Source organism: Peromyscus californicus, unplaced genomic scaffold, assembly GCF_007827085.1.
Source record: "Peromyscus californicus insignis strain IS unplaced genomic scaffold, ASM782708v3 Scaffold_17__1_contigs__length_78620276, whole genome shotgun sequence".
Lineage (NCBI taxonomy): Eukaryota > Metazoa > Chordata > Mammalia > Rodentia > Cricetidae > Peromyscus > Peromyscus californicus.
In genome coordinates this window covers 17,121,133-17,140,332 of record NW_026294469.1, presented here as the reverse complement: position 1 = coordinate 17,140,332, position 19,200 = coordinate 17,121,133, and positions in this window count along the sequence as shown.

The window sequence follows — 19,200 nt, the reverse complement described above, 5'->3', positions numbered from 1 at the left end:
TACAAATAGATCATGTTTGACTTTTTCCTTTCCAATTTGTATCTCTTGATCTCCTTTTGTTGTCTTATTTTTCTATCTAGAACTTTGAGTACTATATTGAATAGATGTAGGGAGAGTGGGCAGCTTTGTCTTGTTCTTGATTTTAGTGGAATCACTTTGAATTTCTTTTCATTTAATTTGATGTTGGCTGTTGGCTTGCTGTAAAATGCCTTTAGTATGTTTAGTTATATTCCTTGTATTCCTGATCTCTCCAAGTCCTTTATCATGAAGGGGTGTTAGAGTTTGTTGAAGGCTTTTTCAGCATCTAATGTGATGATCATGTGATATTTTTCTCTCAGGTTGTTTATATGGTGAATTACATTGACAGATTTTCGTACCTTATATGATCAGTTTCTTTTTTTCTGTATCTCCAAGATGTTTCAGACTCTTCTTATAAATTTACCACCTCATTCCTTGATGTAGTTTTTCTCCAGAGAACCCTGGTATCTTCCATTAAAACCAATATTTGAAATTAATGTGTGGAGAGTGTACTCATCACTACTGAGTCTTGCTATATGAAAGATAAAAAAATCCAGGTAGAAAAGAATTCTCCCCTATACTGACCTTCAAATTCACTGTGAACTAGGCACTCCTGTGTCTCTACCTGAAGATCTTTTAGCTGGAGCTGCATTTTCTCTCCTGGGTCTAAAGTATGGTAGTGTCAGTGCTTGTTTTAGAGATAACATCATTAAAGCTATATTACCTATCAAGTGTAATATGTCATGATTATATATGTGAGCTTGTATCTGTGAACACATACTTTATTGTTTCTCTCTCTTTAGAGAACACTGACTAGTAAAAATACATTCAAAGTATTGCTTTTCTCTTTACCTTCCAAAGATAGAAGATGATTTTTGTAGGTTCTGAACCATGATAACTTGATGAGATTTGTGGAAGTAGAACCCTTGGTGACATGTCGCCCTTTTGTATCTAACATCCCTTGGGGCATTCGGTTTTTAAGGTTTCAGAAATTACTCAGATGCTTAAAGCTGTCCCTACTCATTTGTATGTTCAGTCCTGTATAAAACTTAGTAAAATTATCACAAATATTTTCTATATTTACTGATTTCTTTTGGTTTTAATGAGCTACTTTGCTCTATAATCTAAATTCTCTGAAGGGACAAAAAAATTCATGATTTTTTTGTTCAGCTTTTTCCTTTTGCAAAGATAGAATAACTTCTGAGCTCCTTATATGGCAGTCATAAAATAACACATGAAGTTTCAGCCTTGCCTGATTGTGGGACACAAGGGTGCCCCAGAGATTGCTCATTAAATAAATCTTCTAAATTTACTTTGTTTTCAAAGTAAATTAAAACATATACAAATTCAACTAATTCATTTAATCTAATTTTAATGCTTGAATTTTATTGTTTGGTAATTTATGGTGATTTTTTTTCTAGGAAACTAAACCAAAGTAAGATTAACTATATATGTTATTTGGAAGAAACCAAAAATTTTAATTTATAGAGATTACCTGTGATTAATGTAATTTGAATTTAGTGTAAATTTCATGTATGGGAAAACTGCATAAGGCACGAATGGGTGTAGCTGGTGATTTTTCCAATCCCACAGGAGCCCACAGCCACTCGGACCCAAGTAAACACACAGAGACTTATATTATTTATAAACTGTATGGCCATGGCAGGCTTCTTGCTATCTAGTTCTTATATCTTAAATTAACCCATTTAAATTAATCTATAAGTTGTCATGTTGCTTGTGGCTTACCGGTACTTTACATCTTACTTCTCATGGAGGCAGCAGCTGGCAGTGTCTCCTGACTCAGCCTTCTACTTCCCAGGATTCTCCTCTCTGCTTATCCTGCCTGGCTACTGGCCAATCAGCATTTTATCTATCAACCAAGTAGAGCAACACATTCACAGCATACAGAAAGACATCTCCAGCAAATGGGTATAAATTCATCAAACCCCCTGGAGTAGTCACAGGGACTCTTTAGACCAGTCTTTATTTAAATAGATTTCTATCATATTTACATGTTTAAAACATTTAGTGTCCAGAGAATGCAAACAAAAATCAGCTGAGAAGTAAAGAATTTAATTACTTCTTTTCATTCTATAGTCTGTATCAAGTAGCTTTGAAGTATTGATTTAACTTTATAAAATGGTTTTTCTTTAAGCATCCTTTCATACTTTATGAAAAGGTTTGCTGTTTGCAGTATTGTTGTTTGTTTTCTTTTAAGTTTTTGAATATCCACAATATCCCTTTCCTTAGTTAGTCTTTTCTGTTGTTTATCAGTTTTCTCAATCATTTAATTGGTGTGCTGATATATACCAGCTACCACTGTCCCTGTAGATATAATTTATCTGCTTTTTTTTTTTTTTCATTTCATCCAGACAAACTCTGGAACAATATGACTAAACTCCCTTTGAAATGGATGAGTTCTGTGTGGTCTGTACCCAAGGTCTGTGCAAAGTAATATCTTCTCTCATCTCCTCAGTTATATTTAAGAAAAGACAATATTCCTCATGTGTGTGGGGGTAGTATGTTTGTATTTGTAAATGTTCATGTAGATTTGTTATTATGTTTAGGGTTTAGGGAACAACCTCGGGTGTTTTTCCTCAGGAGTCATGGACATGCTTGTTTCAGAGTACTCACTGGGACCTGGGACTCTCTAATTGAGTTATCCACTAAACTCCAAGGATGCTTCTTTCTTTGATTCTCAGTACTGGAATTACAAACATATGCCATATCTAACCCCCACCTCCCAGTTTTTATATGGGTTTTGAATTCTGTTCTTTATGTTTGTGCAGCAAACACAGTATGGATTGAAATAGTTCCATAGCCACAATATTTTTTACTGAAAGTTGAATTTGCCATACCTCATATCTCAGTGAGTGAGAGATGCTATAAGAAGTGTGTGGCAGCCCAGCAATGGTGGCACACACCTTTAATCCCAGCCCTTGGGAGGCAGAGTCAGACAGATCTCTGTGAGTTTGAGACCAGCCTGGTCTACAGAGCGAGAACCAGGACAGACACCAAAACTAGTCAGAGAAACCCATGTCTCGAAAAAACAAACAAACAAACAAAAAAATTGTGTGGCTTTACTGGAAAATATTCATTGTTCTTTTATTTCTGGAGATCACCTTGGAGGTGTGGGCAGGTTTTGTGTCCAACAGAAGCCTTCCTGTAGTTTGCAATAGCCTCTTCTTTCCTTGTTCTCACATTGCAGAGGGAGATTTATTTGTCTATAATTCTTATCACATGAGTACCAGACTCCACTTTGTGATCCAAGAGAGAGAACCCATATTCAAATATGATAATACTGGGAGATGAGTGTGTTAAGCTGCGGTTTTGGAGGGGATATGGATCTCTTAAAATTACAAGAAAATGAAATGAGTGAAATTCTCACAATATTTCTTTAGACGTGTCAAATTGTTACAAACTGTCTATATGAATATTTGGAAAAAAAATAGATATTGGCCTTGGAACCAGATGAATACACCACCTACATTTTCTTTACCTGACAGAGGAGGTCCTCTTTTGCTCATATTTCAGAGCATTTACTTTGGTTTTATGAACTGACTTTGTCTATTTTTTCCATAAATTTAGATTACATAATATTGAAATAAGAACTTTAAGTCTCATTTCAGTGAACTTTTGATGTTAAAGCTTGGTTTTCAACTCTATCCTGTAGGATATTTATCTCTCTCCTTGGGGGTTATTTCTGTAAACGTCTAAACTAATAGCTTTTCTTGTTTGGAAATCTGGAGTAGATCATTTTTCTCTTTTATCAGAATTTAGAATATTCAGAAATACCTTGGTGATCTTCTACTGGTACTTCCTGTGATAGTGAGCTAGTAATGATGGAAGCTAGTAATGGAGACTAATGATCACTGTATTCCTGCCATCAGCTTAAAACTACCCTTTGCTATTTTGACAGAATGACACATGTAAAGATCTGTGGGTACTGTGATGGCAAGACGCACATAGCCACAACAGGACCCAAGTATGCCAAGTCCTTTGTGTTCTTCCTGAAATAATCACCCAATGACCGAGTGATTTGGGCAACTAATGTTGATATGTAAAACTGACAAATAGCAAAGACTGCTAAGTGTAATGGTATTCCATTTATGTTTGTCTAAGGGCCTTCTAGGCATTCCACAGGCACATGGGATAAAGGACCAAACAGAAGAATAAGCCCTATGACCTAATGACCTAATAAGCCTAATGACCACGGTAACTCATTTCTCACCCTGTACCCCATCCTTTGTCAACTTCATAGCCACTTTATGATTAGATGCTATGGCAATGACTCTGGTTTAATACATGAGATTTTTTTTAATTTTTCTTCAAACCTTTTTTTAAATTAAGAAAATGTTTTCATTCATTTTACACACCAATCAAAGATCTCCCTCTTCCCTCCTCTCACCCCCTCAGCCTTCCTCTCAACCCACTCACTAACCCGCACCCCCCAAGAAGGCAAGGCCTCTCATGTGGAAGCATATCCAGTAGAGGCAATTTCAAGCCCTTCCCCCTGCCTCAAGGCTGCACTAGGTGTCCCATCACAGGTAGTAGGCTCCAAAAAGCTCCCTCATGCACCAGGGATGGATTCTGATTCTACTGCCAGGGGACGCCCCACAAAGATCAAGTTACACAAATGTCTCACCATACAGAGGGCCTAGTCAGGTCCCATGCAGGCTCCACAGCCATTGATGCAACTTTCATGAGTTCCCACTAGTTTGGTTTGGTTGTCTCTACATTGTTTTCCCATCATGATTCTGATACACTTGCTCATAGAATCCCTCTTCTCTCTCTCAGACTGGACTCCTGGAGCTCTACCTGGTGTTTGGCTATGGATCTCTGAATCTGCCTCCATCAGTCATTGGAGAAAAGCTCTGTGATGACTGTTAGGATATTCACTGATCTGATCACTGGGGTAAGCCAGTTCAGTTCAGGCACCATCTCCACTATTTATAGCAGTCCAAGCTGGGGTCATCCTTGGGGACTCCTGGTAACTTCCCTAGCACCGGGTTTCTCTCTATCCCCATGATGTCTCCCTCTAATAGATGAGAATTCTAAGGAATGGGTATAATGCAACCACTTTGCTGTAGAGATTGACTCCAAGTTCTCTGACTCAGCATTCTTTATTTCTACCCAAAATGAAAATAGGAATTTTATTTAACTTGACCTGTAATAATTTTGGAAATTTAATTTATTATTATTAATGTGTATACACACACACACACACACACACACACACACACACACACACACACACATATATATATATATGTGCCTTGGCGTGAATGTGGAGGTCTGAGGACTACTTACTGAGTTTATTCTTCCTTTTAACTCTGTGCTCTGAGCATTGAACTCAAGTTGTCAGGATAATACTTTTACTTGCTGAGACATCTAGTTGTCCCTAGAAGTTTATGAGGTCCTGTGTACTAAGAGAAATGAGTCCAGTGTAGAAAGATTAATAAAGCATGACTCCCATTTACAGATGGGATACACAAAAAGCCAATCTCATAAAGGCAGAGAATAGAATTATGGCTATCAGAATTTAGAGAGGAAAGTGAGAGGGTAAGATGGGCAGAGGTTTGCTAAAATGATGATAACTTATAGTTAAATAAGAGCTATTGAACAACAGGGCAAATATACTCAATACTTACATATTGATATACTTTAAAAGAGAGGAATTGGATGATTCATGTAAAGAGATGACTAATGTTTGAAATGATAGCTAAGCCAATATTCTGATCTCTGTGTGTGTGTGGGGGGGTGCATATCACATGATCCCCACATTGGTATGAAACTATAGTGCATCAATTAAAGCAAAACAACTAAAGTTATTTTTTTCAATGAAATGTTGAAACTCTTGATTTCCTCACAGCTTTCATTCTCTCCTCTCTTTGAATCCTTTCAGGGGCCAGCAGGATTTAGGGATCTTGTTTCCGCCACTATTACTCCTACTGATTGTGAGAATATTGATGATATCTAGCTCCAAGCTGAGCAGAACTCTGGCTTTTGTAAATACAAAGCAACATCAGCTTCCTTTGCTAGTGTCTGGTCTACAAATGATAAATGAACCTGTTGATTTATGAAAAACATCACAGAATGGGTCTGTGAAGATCATTTTTTTTCTTCCTCAGAGATAATTGTGAACTAATGTTCTCCATCTTCTAGAGTCTCTGTGTTGAGTATTGGCTTTGCAAGCATCAAAAATGTAGTGTGTTAGTTACTTCTCCTATTGCTAGACAAAATTCTGGGGGAAAGCAACTTAAAGAAGACAAAGATTATATTTGATCACAGTTTGTGGTTTCAGTTCACCATAGGGAGAACTCATGTGAGATAACTCATGTGATTACACTGCATCTGTAGTTAGAAGAAAAAGAGATAAATGCTCAGTTCAACTTTCTTTATCCTTCCCTTTCACTGCAGGACCCCAGTATAAGGAAATGGTGTGACTCACATTGAGGGTGGGGCTCCCAACTCAATTAACCTAATCTATGATCTCTCTCACAGATAAGCTCACAATTTGTCTACTAAGTTATCCTGCCAGCTTGAGAGTCAATGTTAACTGTCACATCAAGGGTAGGGACAGACAAGTTCATTGTTCAGAGCACTTACAAAAGAAACAGAATCTGAATCCTGATTTTCTAACACCTAAAGTGATTCCACTCCTGGATGTTGGGTTGTGTAAGAATTCAATAGACATTGCTCCAATAAGAAACTGTCTTCTGCAACTTTTATTCTAAAACCTTTGAATATATTAATGCTCTATTTTATTTATAGAATTGTATGTCTGACTTAGTAAGGTACAAGGAGGTGATAGATTAAGTACAAATATCATTAATCAGCATAATTTCTCCAAACTTTAGTTTGTTTCTTTAAGGACAGCTATTTAATCTGCAAAGGATATACTGCACTTTCTGTCTTCAAAAATTATATTCTCTTCCCCTTGATACTTTACTAACTTCATCCTGGAAGAAAAATTTTCATACTGCCCTATATATGTCACTTTGAATATTTTACAAATATCACTGTATAGGCATATTCAAAATGAAAATACTCTAAACCCATAGTAGTGCTTCATCTCCCTCTATATTGTAAATTCCTAAGAAAAACAAGCCCTAAGGTTTACTTTTCATCTTCTCTGGCAAATAGCTCTAGACTCTAAAATTGAGAGGTATTTAATCAATTTACCTGATAATAAATGGAATAATATATCCCCATAGGTACTTGGGTGAAGCAATCATGAAGCTCTTTGGTTTTCTGCTTCATAGATTCAATTCACTTCTTATCATAAAATCTGAATGAGATTGACCCAAAAGAAGCATTGGTCCAAAATATGAACAGAGTGGAAAGTCAGGACTACAGGTGGGACTGTTTGTCACAAATCTATGTGACACTTTAATTTCTATCACTTTCAATTTTCCCTGGTATAACTCTCATTCCTGCTCAGGCTGGTACAGCCCCATTTTCATGTCCTTGGGCCTGACATCGCTCCTGACAGAGAGTTCACCTTTGCTATCCAATTTGAGATGATCATTTCCTGACATAGTGCTGTCCTGTGAAGGCTCACCTTGCTGCCTCTGGGACCACATCCTGTTAATCATCACAAACCCAATCACATTGATGATAATGTTCTAGCCCGTCCCCCAGCCTTCTAGGCCATTCAGATGGCTAATGTCTTGTTAAAACTTTTTGACTTATTAATTTTAGCTGTGACAGGGCCTGATTAGCTTCTGAATTACTCGGTGCCTATTTTTAGTCTGATGTGCTTCTATCCTTCACAGATAGTTTAATCCCAAAGTATTAATTCGTCTCTGTATAATGCTGGCTTGCCTTCCTCCTGCATCTTCCTGGTTTTCTTTACCATATGTACACCTTGCTTTAACGTGCCCATTGCTTTGCTCTGGAAGGTGAGCATCCCTTGTTACAAAGACTGCAGATTGCTTAATATCTATATCACCAAACTATCCAAAACACAGGAATAAAACTGTGAGATTGGAAACATCAATAATTAGTCAGGATGCTCTGAATAATCAGCTAGTCTGTAATGGGTGGCACTATTGAAATATTTTTCATGTAAATCAGGAGATAACTGGGCCTGTGAGTAATGCAAAAGGCTACCCCGGATTCAACTAGACTCTATGTAAGATAATGAAACCAGCCAGACTGCCTAGAAACCAGTGGCAAATTATTTGCCCCCAATACTAAGCTTTTGTCCAAAAGGAAAGGAGGAAGACTACAGAAGGTTTGGGCAGTGCCACAGAGGATGTGGGCAGTGGCTACACAAGAATGATGTGATCATTAGTATTTGAATCACAAGTAAGTTGCTAAAAAGCAACAATTAGTGATCAGGTAAAGAGAGTATCATCCATGAGACATTTGAAAAGGTATAACAATAGCACAAGGTTAAGTCAGTAAAGACAACGAACACAAAGGAACTGGTTGAGAAGGCTGAGGATGAAAGCTGTGCTACTATACAAGGAAAGTCTGGCTCTAAATTGAGGGCAGAGAGGTATGCAAACTCAAATTACTGATAATCATGCAGATACTGCCTGGTTTAAGATGATCATACCTAAAGGTTCTCCAATCTACAATGGCAAAAAACATATATATGATCATATGTATGCATGAATGTATTCATGTGTACGTGTCTAATATATAAATTTACTAGAAAGGCATATGGAGAAATACTATCATGAAACCGTACTCTATATGTGTATGTTGTATATATTAGAAATAAATAGATCTAGTTAGATAGATAGATAGATAGATAGATAGATAGATAGATAGATAGATAAATAGATGGATAGATGATAGATTTTTCTGTTTGAATTTTGGTATGTTTCTAGGCTAGCAAAATGGATATCAGTACCTGTGCTCCAAATTCATGAGACTGAAGAACAGTTTCTCTACAGTTGTTGATCTAGGACTCTGTACCTTGTGTTTATTAAATTCACTTTCCCTCCATGGTCTTGCCAACCTACGTTTATTTCATGGATGAAGCATATCAATGACTGAGTAGCTTCAGCAGATAGTGACCATCTAAACAAAAAGAAATTATGAAACCTCTAGGGAATCTCCTTACCCAAGAATTCTTACGGAAATGAATGGAGGTTTGTGCATTTTCTTAAAACAAATACATTCATACTGTCTTCTTAAAATTGTATTTATTTTTTTTCTTTTGTGGGGTGTGTGAGTGTGTGTGTGTGTGTGTGTGTGTGTGTGTGTGTGTGTGTGTGTGTGCGCGCACTGTGTCTCTCCAACAATACATATAGGTTTAAGAATTTCTTTTAAATTTTTTTTTAGATAATAATATAACTACATTTTGACTTTCCCCTTCCTCTCCCCAAAGCTTTCCAGATACTCTTCACTGCACTCCTTCAAATTCATGGCCCTTTTTTCACTAATTCCCATTGCATGCATGTATATATGTGTATATACATTTCTAAGTATAACCTGCTTAGACTGCATAATGTTGTTTATGTGTATGTTTTCAGGGATAACTATTTGGCACTGGGCAATCAATTTCTGTGCTTGTCTTTGGGGGAACATCACCTCTTCCACTTCTACCTTTACTCACTTGCCTACAGTTTTCTTTTGCATAGGGTTAAGTCCTCTTGGTCTCTTCCCCATCTACTTTGGCACATCCATTGGTGTCATCCTTACTCTGCTCATTTTTGGACAGTCACAATGGTAAGACTTTATTGGTGAAGTGTCTGGTATTACTAGTAGACAGAATCTGAAACAAACTCCCCTGGTCTTCTGACTCTTACAATCTTTTCACTTCTTCTTCCTCTGTGTCCCCAGAGACTTAGGTATGGGAATCTTTTGTAGACATATGCACTGGGACTGGGCTCAGTAACTCTGAATATTGAATGGTTGTGGTTTTGCTGAAATAGGCTCTGTTGCAAAGTGCAGTTTCCATGACAAAGAATGAAGTCTATAAGTATGTGTGTGTATAAGGACAAATATTCATAGACTACCATCAGGGACTTATGCTGGTTTAGACAATTGGTGGTCATAGATTCTCCTCCAGTAACTTAGACTTCAATAGCACTGAGTAGTTAGCTATATTTCTAATACCCGGCATAGGCTCCCTCTTGTTAAGCTGGTCTTAAGTGCAATTAGAGAACTGTTAGTGACTGCCAAGGTGTGTGTGCAACCTTCGCATCCTTAGAGATATCCTGCCATGTTGTTCATTAGTGTAGTTCAGAGATATCATAGATTAGCAGGACTTTTGTTTGATTCCCTACTTTAGAAGCTTGAAGAGTGCCTTATGGTACCTTGAAAGGTAGTCCTCTGGGAGGGAACATTCTGGTCAGTTCCAGCTTAGGGGTCTCTGTTTCTGAAGTGTCTGGTATCTTCAGCAATAGAAACTTACCTTCTGCCTCTGGGAGGTAACCAAGGGCAGCATCAATAGGATATATGTTTTGGGAGGTGCCTGGATAACGCTGGCCAACAACTCAAAAGAGGACTTCTCATGTCTAGTATTTGGAGTTTTGTTATGGGGTTTTTTGGCTCTTGTAGGGAGAATCATCAGGCTAGAACATGAAAGTTCATTAAAATTATATATGTATATTTATGCACAGCATTATGTGCATTGTAGTTCATTTGTTTTAAAGTAAATGGATAATAGTATGATTCCTTGTAGCTTTATCAGACATCTTTATTGTTGTTTTACAGACTTTCCACATTTTTTGGACTTATCTCTCTCCCACTTCTCTAAAGCGCTCCCTTTGCCCATTTTGCTCTCATGTCACTTGTACCTCATCATTCCCCTTTGCCCTCTTCTTGCCTTATTCTGTACATAATTTCCTCTTCCCTAAGGAGGTCTCCTCATTGTTGTTTATTAATAAATTGCAAACCGTAAAAGTTTCATTCTAAGATTGTGAACATTCTAGTGTCTACTCTAACTTCATTACTATTATGTGAGCTTCTAGTCCTGTGCCTTGTTCTACACAAGCCTCACTTCTGTCCTTTGAAGAATGCATTCAGATACAAACCTCAGACACTTCAAAAATTTATCCTGATTCCCCAAGTTCAGATCCTCAGCCTCTTCTTGAGCTTGCTGTTCTGGGAATAACTCTACACATGTGTTGAACTACGTATACAAACTGTATTTGATAAGCAGTGGGGATATTTTGGTAAATATAAAGCATTTTTTTATTATATTCTCAGGACTGTGGACCAAGGCCCTATGATGTACCATAATGCAGTATTCAAACTGCACATCCACCATTTCTGTAGTAACCGGCATGGGATATAATAATTCAATTTTTATTTTTCAATCATTTCTCAATAAACCTGGAAAAATAAATTGATTATAACTCAATTAAATTAAGAATAAATTTTACTAAGTTTAAAGTATACCATTTTTTCATTAAACAACTTGATAAATGTGGTCATAATGTTGAGTCACCAAAATCTGTGTTTTAGAAAGTTTAAATTGTTCATATATCAATTAAACTCAATAAAGCAATTAAACATATATCCTATGTGACAGGATATTTGCAATGGATACCACAAAATAAGGACTAGAGAGATGGTTCTTTGGTTAGGAACACATGCCTCTCTTATAAAGGATATGAGTTCTGTTCCCAACATCAGACCAAGTGGTTCACAACCTCAATTAATTCTACCTCCAGGGGATCCAATCCATCTTCTTGCTTCTGTTGGCACCTACACATTTGGCACACATTTTTATAGCCACACACACATAAAATTAAATCTTTAAACCAAAAGATCTTCATAAAATTCCAAGAAAAGATCATATTTTTCCTGAACTAAAGGAGCAAGGACTTGAAGTCTTGTGGTATGAGAAAATATTAGATGTGTGTGTGTGTGTGTGTGTGTGTGTGTGTGTGTGTGTGTGTGTGTGTGTGTGTGTTTAATGGGTAAATATAAATAAAACATTGACAGTACAAACCAGTCAAATTTACTATCCATGATTGATGGTAAATTAGCCTAAGTCCAGATATACCCAGGACAATGAAAGTAGACATATTTGAATAAAAATAATAATAAATAGTGATAGAGAGAAAGGAAGGGTACAGAAGAGAAGAGGAGAGGAGAGGAATGGAAAAGACAGAGGAGGAGAGAAAAAAGAGGGGAGAGAAGGGGAGGGGAGGTGAAGAGAGAAAAGGAGGGGAGAGGAGCAAAGGGAAGAGCAGAGAAAGGGGAGTGGTAAGGAGACTAAAAGGGAAAATTAAAAGGAAAGAGAGACAGAAAGAAAGAGACGGGGGAGAGGGAGAGATGGAGGAAGGGAGCAAGGGAGGGAGGGAGAGAGAAAGGGAATGAAGGAAAGATGGAGGAAGGGAGAGAAGGAAGGAGGAAGAGATGGATGGAGAGAAGGAAAGAGGGAGAGAGGAAGAGTAAAGAAAAGGGGAGAGATTGATAGAAACAGACATGGAGAAAATAGGAGGAAGGAGTCTGTGGGTAGGTGAAAGGGAATTGCTCAAGATGTACTTTGAAGAAATAGAAATTTGATAAGGAAAACGTTCACTTCCTTATAATGTTTACATTTCTTTTTCAGATATAGGGCTATGCCTTACTACCTTTTCCTCCTGTTTCAGATGTGATAAGCTTGATTATAAAGAACTGGCTTATTAGTCCAGGTAATCAAGGTTTCCAGAGAATCTTTTATGATTTTTCTAATGTTTATGAGAACTTAATGTTATTGACTCTTCTTGACATCATCCAGTTAAGTCTCTTACCATGCTTTCACTGTTAGGAAGGTTTATCAATTTTATTCATGTGTACAATGAGTATATATGGATACTTTTGATCTCATCTTTTGCAGGTATTTGATGTATCATCTATTTATTTATTTTCATCTGGTTTTCTTATATTTTAATTCTTCTTGTTGTAAAACCAAGTGAAATCTTGTAAGATTGACTTAGATCTTCTTTTATATTAATTAATGAATTTTCAAGTAAAATTTTTTTATACAATATATTTTGATCATATTTTTCCTCCCCCCAACTCCTCCTACAGTCTTGCCAAATCTCTATCTGTCCACCTTATAATTTGTAACATTTACTTAATCCAAAAGATTTCTACGCACTATGGTCGTTCTACATAACCCATTTAGTTAATTTACAGGTTTCATTTAGTTCACAATATTCTACATTTTGTTGAGACTCCATGAGTTTCCTCAGTTTTCATATTTTAGTGTTATTAAAAGTTTCATAAAACAAGTGTGAGCTTACAAATATCTATGAATTTTCTTATTCTTTAATACTAACTGGCTTAGAAATTATCTCAAACTCCTAGCATCCTGTCAAAAGGATCTGGACACTGACTGACTACGGTGTGACACGCTGTCACATTTTTATTACTATAATAAAATTATATAAAATTCTCAAGTATATTGAAATCCATGATTTTCTAACAGTGTTAAAAGTTATTCAACTCTAGGAAGTGATATACAACTCATTCATTATCTTGAATGTTAATAATAAACATTGATAGGTAAAGGGATATAATTAAGAGTCCATCTACACATTTTATTTATGGCATTGTTTTTAACTACATTCTTTGAATTATTTTATATTAAGTGTTAGATTTCATTGTGTTATTTCATACTCTTATAATCTTTTATACTTCTCATCTACTCCCATTTCCTTTCCCCTCATTTCAGGTCCCTATTCCATCAGACAATCTTGCTATTTCTTTTATTGTTACATGGATTTTCACTACCCTCTCTCTTCCTCTTCCACACTTCCTTAAAATATTTTCCTTTTCTCTCATGGTGCGCTTTGCCTTTCAAACACACACACACACACACACACACACACACACACACACACACACACACACATACACACATACATACACAATTTTGAAAAATTAACTTGTATTACTAGGGTAGACAATTAAAAGATCAAGAGACTTTACAAATACAAATAATAAAATTAAAGATCATTTGTGAAACAAACATTTTAATTCCTCAAAGCTACTATGAAACTAAGAAAGGAGATTAGCAGATGTCATGTACGTATAGCCTTGCAAGAACTTTTGACCTGATTATGGTTTGTAATATTGATCTAGATCCAATCTAAATGATCTTATAGAACTTGTGAAACTGGGCCTATGGAATCATGTACACCTTAAGCAGCACATATTTTGCACGAATCCTAATTGGTCTTATAATAAAAAACCACACACACAAACACACACACACACACACACACACACACACACACACACACACACACACACATAGACTGAGGAATCCAAAAGGCTCGTGGTCCAGGTTCTTCTTAATGTAAAGGGTTTGAGAAGAAACCTGCCCTATTAAGTAAAGGAAGTTACAAAAATAAGCAAGTGGCATTTAATATATACTCAATACAAACTATGTCTTCAAATTAAGGTACTACAGATCTATTAAAATGTGAGAAATTGTATTAATACACATCAAGGCAGCAGTCCATCAGGAATCAGAACTAGAAATGATTTTACAATAATCCCATAAGTCAAATCCAAGGTGCATTTGCATTGGTATCATATAGCAATAAAGACATTTTCTCTATATGTTTATGTGTACTTTTATTAACTGATTGATTGATGTATCTGTGCACTTGTTCATGTATGTGCATATATGTACATGAAGATGAGGGATGTGTGTGTGTGTGTGTGTGTGTGTGTGTGTGTGTGTGTGTGTGTATGTGTGTGTGTGTGTGTGTGTGTGTGTCCATGGTGTAGTGATCACAGTTCACTATCTCCTGTCTTCCTCAATTGAGCTCCACATTTTTTCAGATCTAACTGAAAATGGAGCTCAGGGGCTGGTGACACTGGCTGGCCAGTGAGTTCCATGGATCCTCCTGTCCCTCCTAGTTCCCAGCACTAAGGTTATAAGTGCACACTGCCATGCTCAACTTTTTTATGTGAATGCTGAGGATTAAACTTAGAGCTTCATGTTTGTGGAGCAACATTTTTTCTAACTGAATCATCTTCTCCACCCCAATGAATTATTTTTTTCAGTGGCTTTAAAGATTTATTATGAGTACAAAAAGAAAATTTATGATGATACTCACTGACAGCATAACTTGGTATGCAGGTTATATGGAATATGCTCAATGTGGAGACTAAAGACATTTTATTAACAGAGAATATATTGGTGTCATGTATTGCGCTGGGCATTTTTTCATGTATTACAGTCAATCTATATATCAACACTACAAGGTGCTGTATTTTCCAATGAGGCAGAAAATGAATATAATGAGCCTTTCTACCTGTTTCTGAACACAGAGTGACTTAATGACAAAATCAAGGCCTGTTCAAGACATGGTCATGCAAACTGCATAGTGTGAATCAAGTTACTACACAAACATAAATGTCACGAAGTCCATGGCTTTATGGAATATAGAATCATGTTAATAACATCATATTTCATTTAACATACATGAATAGAATAAGTTTTTGATGCTGTTTGTAGACAAACTTGCCTCCCATTTACATCTGTTTAAAGTGGACTTGTCCCTTCTTGAAGGGTACCATCTTACTATATCTTTAAAGTGCTGTTAGAGCTACCTATTTCCAAATAAACTCGTTTACACACCAAGAAAATGAATTGAAATCTCAGAGTCCAAGCAATCTGCCTGCATTATTTTACTCAAAGAATTAATGATTTTTCCCCAAGTCCATGTTTCAGGAAATTGCTATGTTTGTGTTGGTTTGACATAACTGTAGATATTTCACCTAATCTATCGTCAAGTCTAGACCAGAAGGGGGAAAAAACACAAACATTTTATCAAAGTGACAAGACAATGATCCACCATGAGTCTTGCCTGCAAAACTATGTTATTAGATTCAATTTATCATGAAAAATTGCTAGATTGTGCGAGGGCTGAAATGGCAGCGGGACAAGAGTGCAGCTCTTTGGTACTAATTATCTTAAGCGTTGACCTTCCAGGTCACCCCAAACCCTGTATTAATTCAGGAGGAGAGCTTAGATGGCCGACTCTGAGATGTCAGAAATTTCTTACAGAAAACCACTTTGCTTAACTCTTGCAAGGCTTCTAGGAGAGACACACAGTTCATTGATATCTAAAGCCCTGACCACCTTATCCACAGTTGACTTACAAACATTGCTTGTCACTTTTCCTCTGCCCAAATTCCCCAGTGTCAAAATAATATACTCACTTTTACTAGTAGAAATATTCCTTTCTTCCTATCCCTGGACTTGATGGAAGCTGTCCAGACTGTGGAGTACATCTCATAGCCACTTGCTGAGTGAACAATCATTTTCTTGTTAACATCATGCAGGAGTTTTCCTCAATTAAGACATCCCCAAGGCCTCTCTCATGCAGCCAGTTAAATATAATTGCTTCCTTCCTTGTGATAATGGAGCATTGCTTGTCAATGTCACATGTTGACCACTTAACAGATACATTATTTAAAATGCCAGTTGACCTTATTCATCTGTATTACTTACTTTTTTTATTACTGTGATAATACATTATGACCAGGGAAACTTGTATATAAAAGCATTTATTTGGGTTTCTGAGGATTAGATTGAATGACAAACTTTAACTGATGCATTACATATTCTTCTTATATGAGTTAATTTGAACGTTTTGTTGTTGCTCCTGCTGTGGTTTTACTTAATTTCCAATCACAAATCAGAACTAGCAAATTTACATTCTTGATGCAGAGGAGTTGAAGACATTAACATGGTTAACTTCACATGCCTTCTGTACTTGGTTGATTTCAAATATAATTCATGGTCTATCTTAATTCTTGAAAGTTTCTTCTATTGCTTCTGGGTTATTGGTGAGGGGCAGAAATCCCTCTCAACAGTGAACTGAGTTTTGCCGACTTTACAATCTCATATTTAGTAAAGCAAAAGTGAAGGTTAGTGCAAGTTGCAGCTTGTTGTCAGGGTGGCCTGGTCTTCTGTTACTTGTGTTTGTAATATCTAGGTTGTGACATTTACATTCTTGATGTCCAACATGTATTTTGTTCAAATAAATAAAGAGAAGAGGGATAGAGGAATAAGATCCATATCAGCTCCTTCTACCCTTCACTTTTGTTTTAGGAAACAGCTTGATGTCAGCCACTGTCATCCTCTAGAGAGATTGAAATCGTTCTCATAAGTACGGTCAGTAGAAAATAGGGAGAAAAATATTGGAAATTGATTAGGGTAGCTTCTCATTAATGTAAAATTTCAATATAAACATTACAGTATTCTTTAAGCGATATTGAATATTTAATTCTGTAAGGTATGGAATTGTGTTTTCAACTTCACAAAAACATCAATCACCAAGAATTTCCAACACTAAGAACCCACCAGACCATAGGGCGGGCAAGCATGATTCATTATTTCCTCCTACATCAGACTACATGATAGATGACCTAAACTTCCCTTGGAGTCATTATTTATCTAAATAAGAAATTTTCTCAAGGATTCATAGTTTTAGTATTTCTTATAAGGGTCCCATTAAACCTCAGTATCAGAATTAGGACATATGTTACCATTCTCTCTCTCTCTCTCTCTCTCTCTCTCTCTCTCTCTCTCTCTCTCTCTCTCTCTCTCAATACTCATTTTTCTTCATTTCTCCCTTTCTTTTTCCCTCCCTCTGCTACCTTTCCCTCTCCCTCTCTTTCTCTTTTTCTCACTAAAGGCTGCACCATTAACACAGCAGAATTTACTGTCCTCTCTAGATAAGATGAAAAGACATTCATTTCAGATTATGTAAAGATGAATCATGAAGAAGACATTGTCATTTTTTGCTCAGTACAATATGTGGGTAAAGGCTATATTATAGTATTATTTTTAATAATGATTTTCCTTTGATTATTTGTGGTTTTTCTGTGATAAACGCTGGAAGCAAAAATAGCTTACAGGTGGAAATATGTATATTTCATCTATTAATTCCATATAACTCATAATCATCTATCACTGAGAAAAATCAGTGCAAGAACTTAGGAGCTGGAACTGAAGCAGAGACCATTCAGGAATACGTTTTACTGTCTTAGTTCATGTGGATTGCTCAGCCCACTTTTTTTATACAACCCAGGACTTCCTGCCCAGGGATGGCACCAACCTCAGTGTTATGGACCCTCTAACATTATTCATTAATCAAGAAAATTCCCTATAGTCATGATCACATTCACATTTGATAGGAGAAATTCCTCAAGTGAGAGTTTTCTTCCAAGATGATTATAGGTTTATCCAGTTGACAAAATGTACCTGCCCAAATTTTCTTTGTAGATTACGAGTGGATAATTTTTTTTTATCCTCAAACACCAACTGCTTTTGGTTTAAAAATAACCTCCATGTAACTCTGAATATGAAATCCCCTGAATGCTAGGAGAGATCACAGTATGTATTCTTTGCCTTCATTTGCAAATGTTTGTGTTCTGAGAACCTGTCTGATACTTCCATGTAAGCCAAGTCAGCAAGTTAATGAACTAGAGTAAGAACCTAAGAATATAAGAAATCCAAAACCTAAACTGCTAACCACCAAGGATCACATGTGGAAGAACATGACTGGCATTCAGAAATCTCAAATACACATGATCAAAACCGTGACTGTCAATATTTCTTGGAGCAGATTCTAAATCAGAATAAAGTAAGGATCTCATGACTATAAAGTTTCTGTACTTTAATCCTTTTGCTTATGTGTCTTCTCTACCTTACATCCTCTTTCAAATAAGAGCTATCAACATTGCTACTCACTCTGGGACACAATGTAATGGAAAACAGATTCTAAAAGAAGAATCTGAGTAACAATAGAAAGTGAGTTCATATACTATTCCCAAGAGAGCTAAGTAAATATAGTTTACTATTTTCACAATTAACCTAAAGAATTTCTGCCTACAGTAGAATTCAACATACAGTATGTATTTTTTAATCTGTTATTTTTCTTCCCTTGACAAACTTTTATCACTAGTCATAGGTGATATCCCTCCAAAATTCAAATGTCAGATACCTGTTTTAAAAGAATGAGACATTGTTGTCAAATACTCCCTGATCCCTCCCTACTTACTAACTTCTCGTATTCACACATTAGAGATCCCAACAATTCTGGCAGGAAATTCTAGAAATAATAATTAATTTCAGCCACATGGCAGGATACTGAACCATTTTGCACAATCAATGAATTTTTATTGATTAACAATAAACATATAGAGAAGGAGATTATGACATCCTCCCATTCACACTTGCTTCAAAGTAAAGAAAAT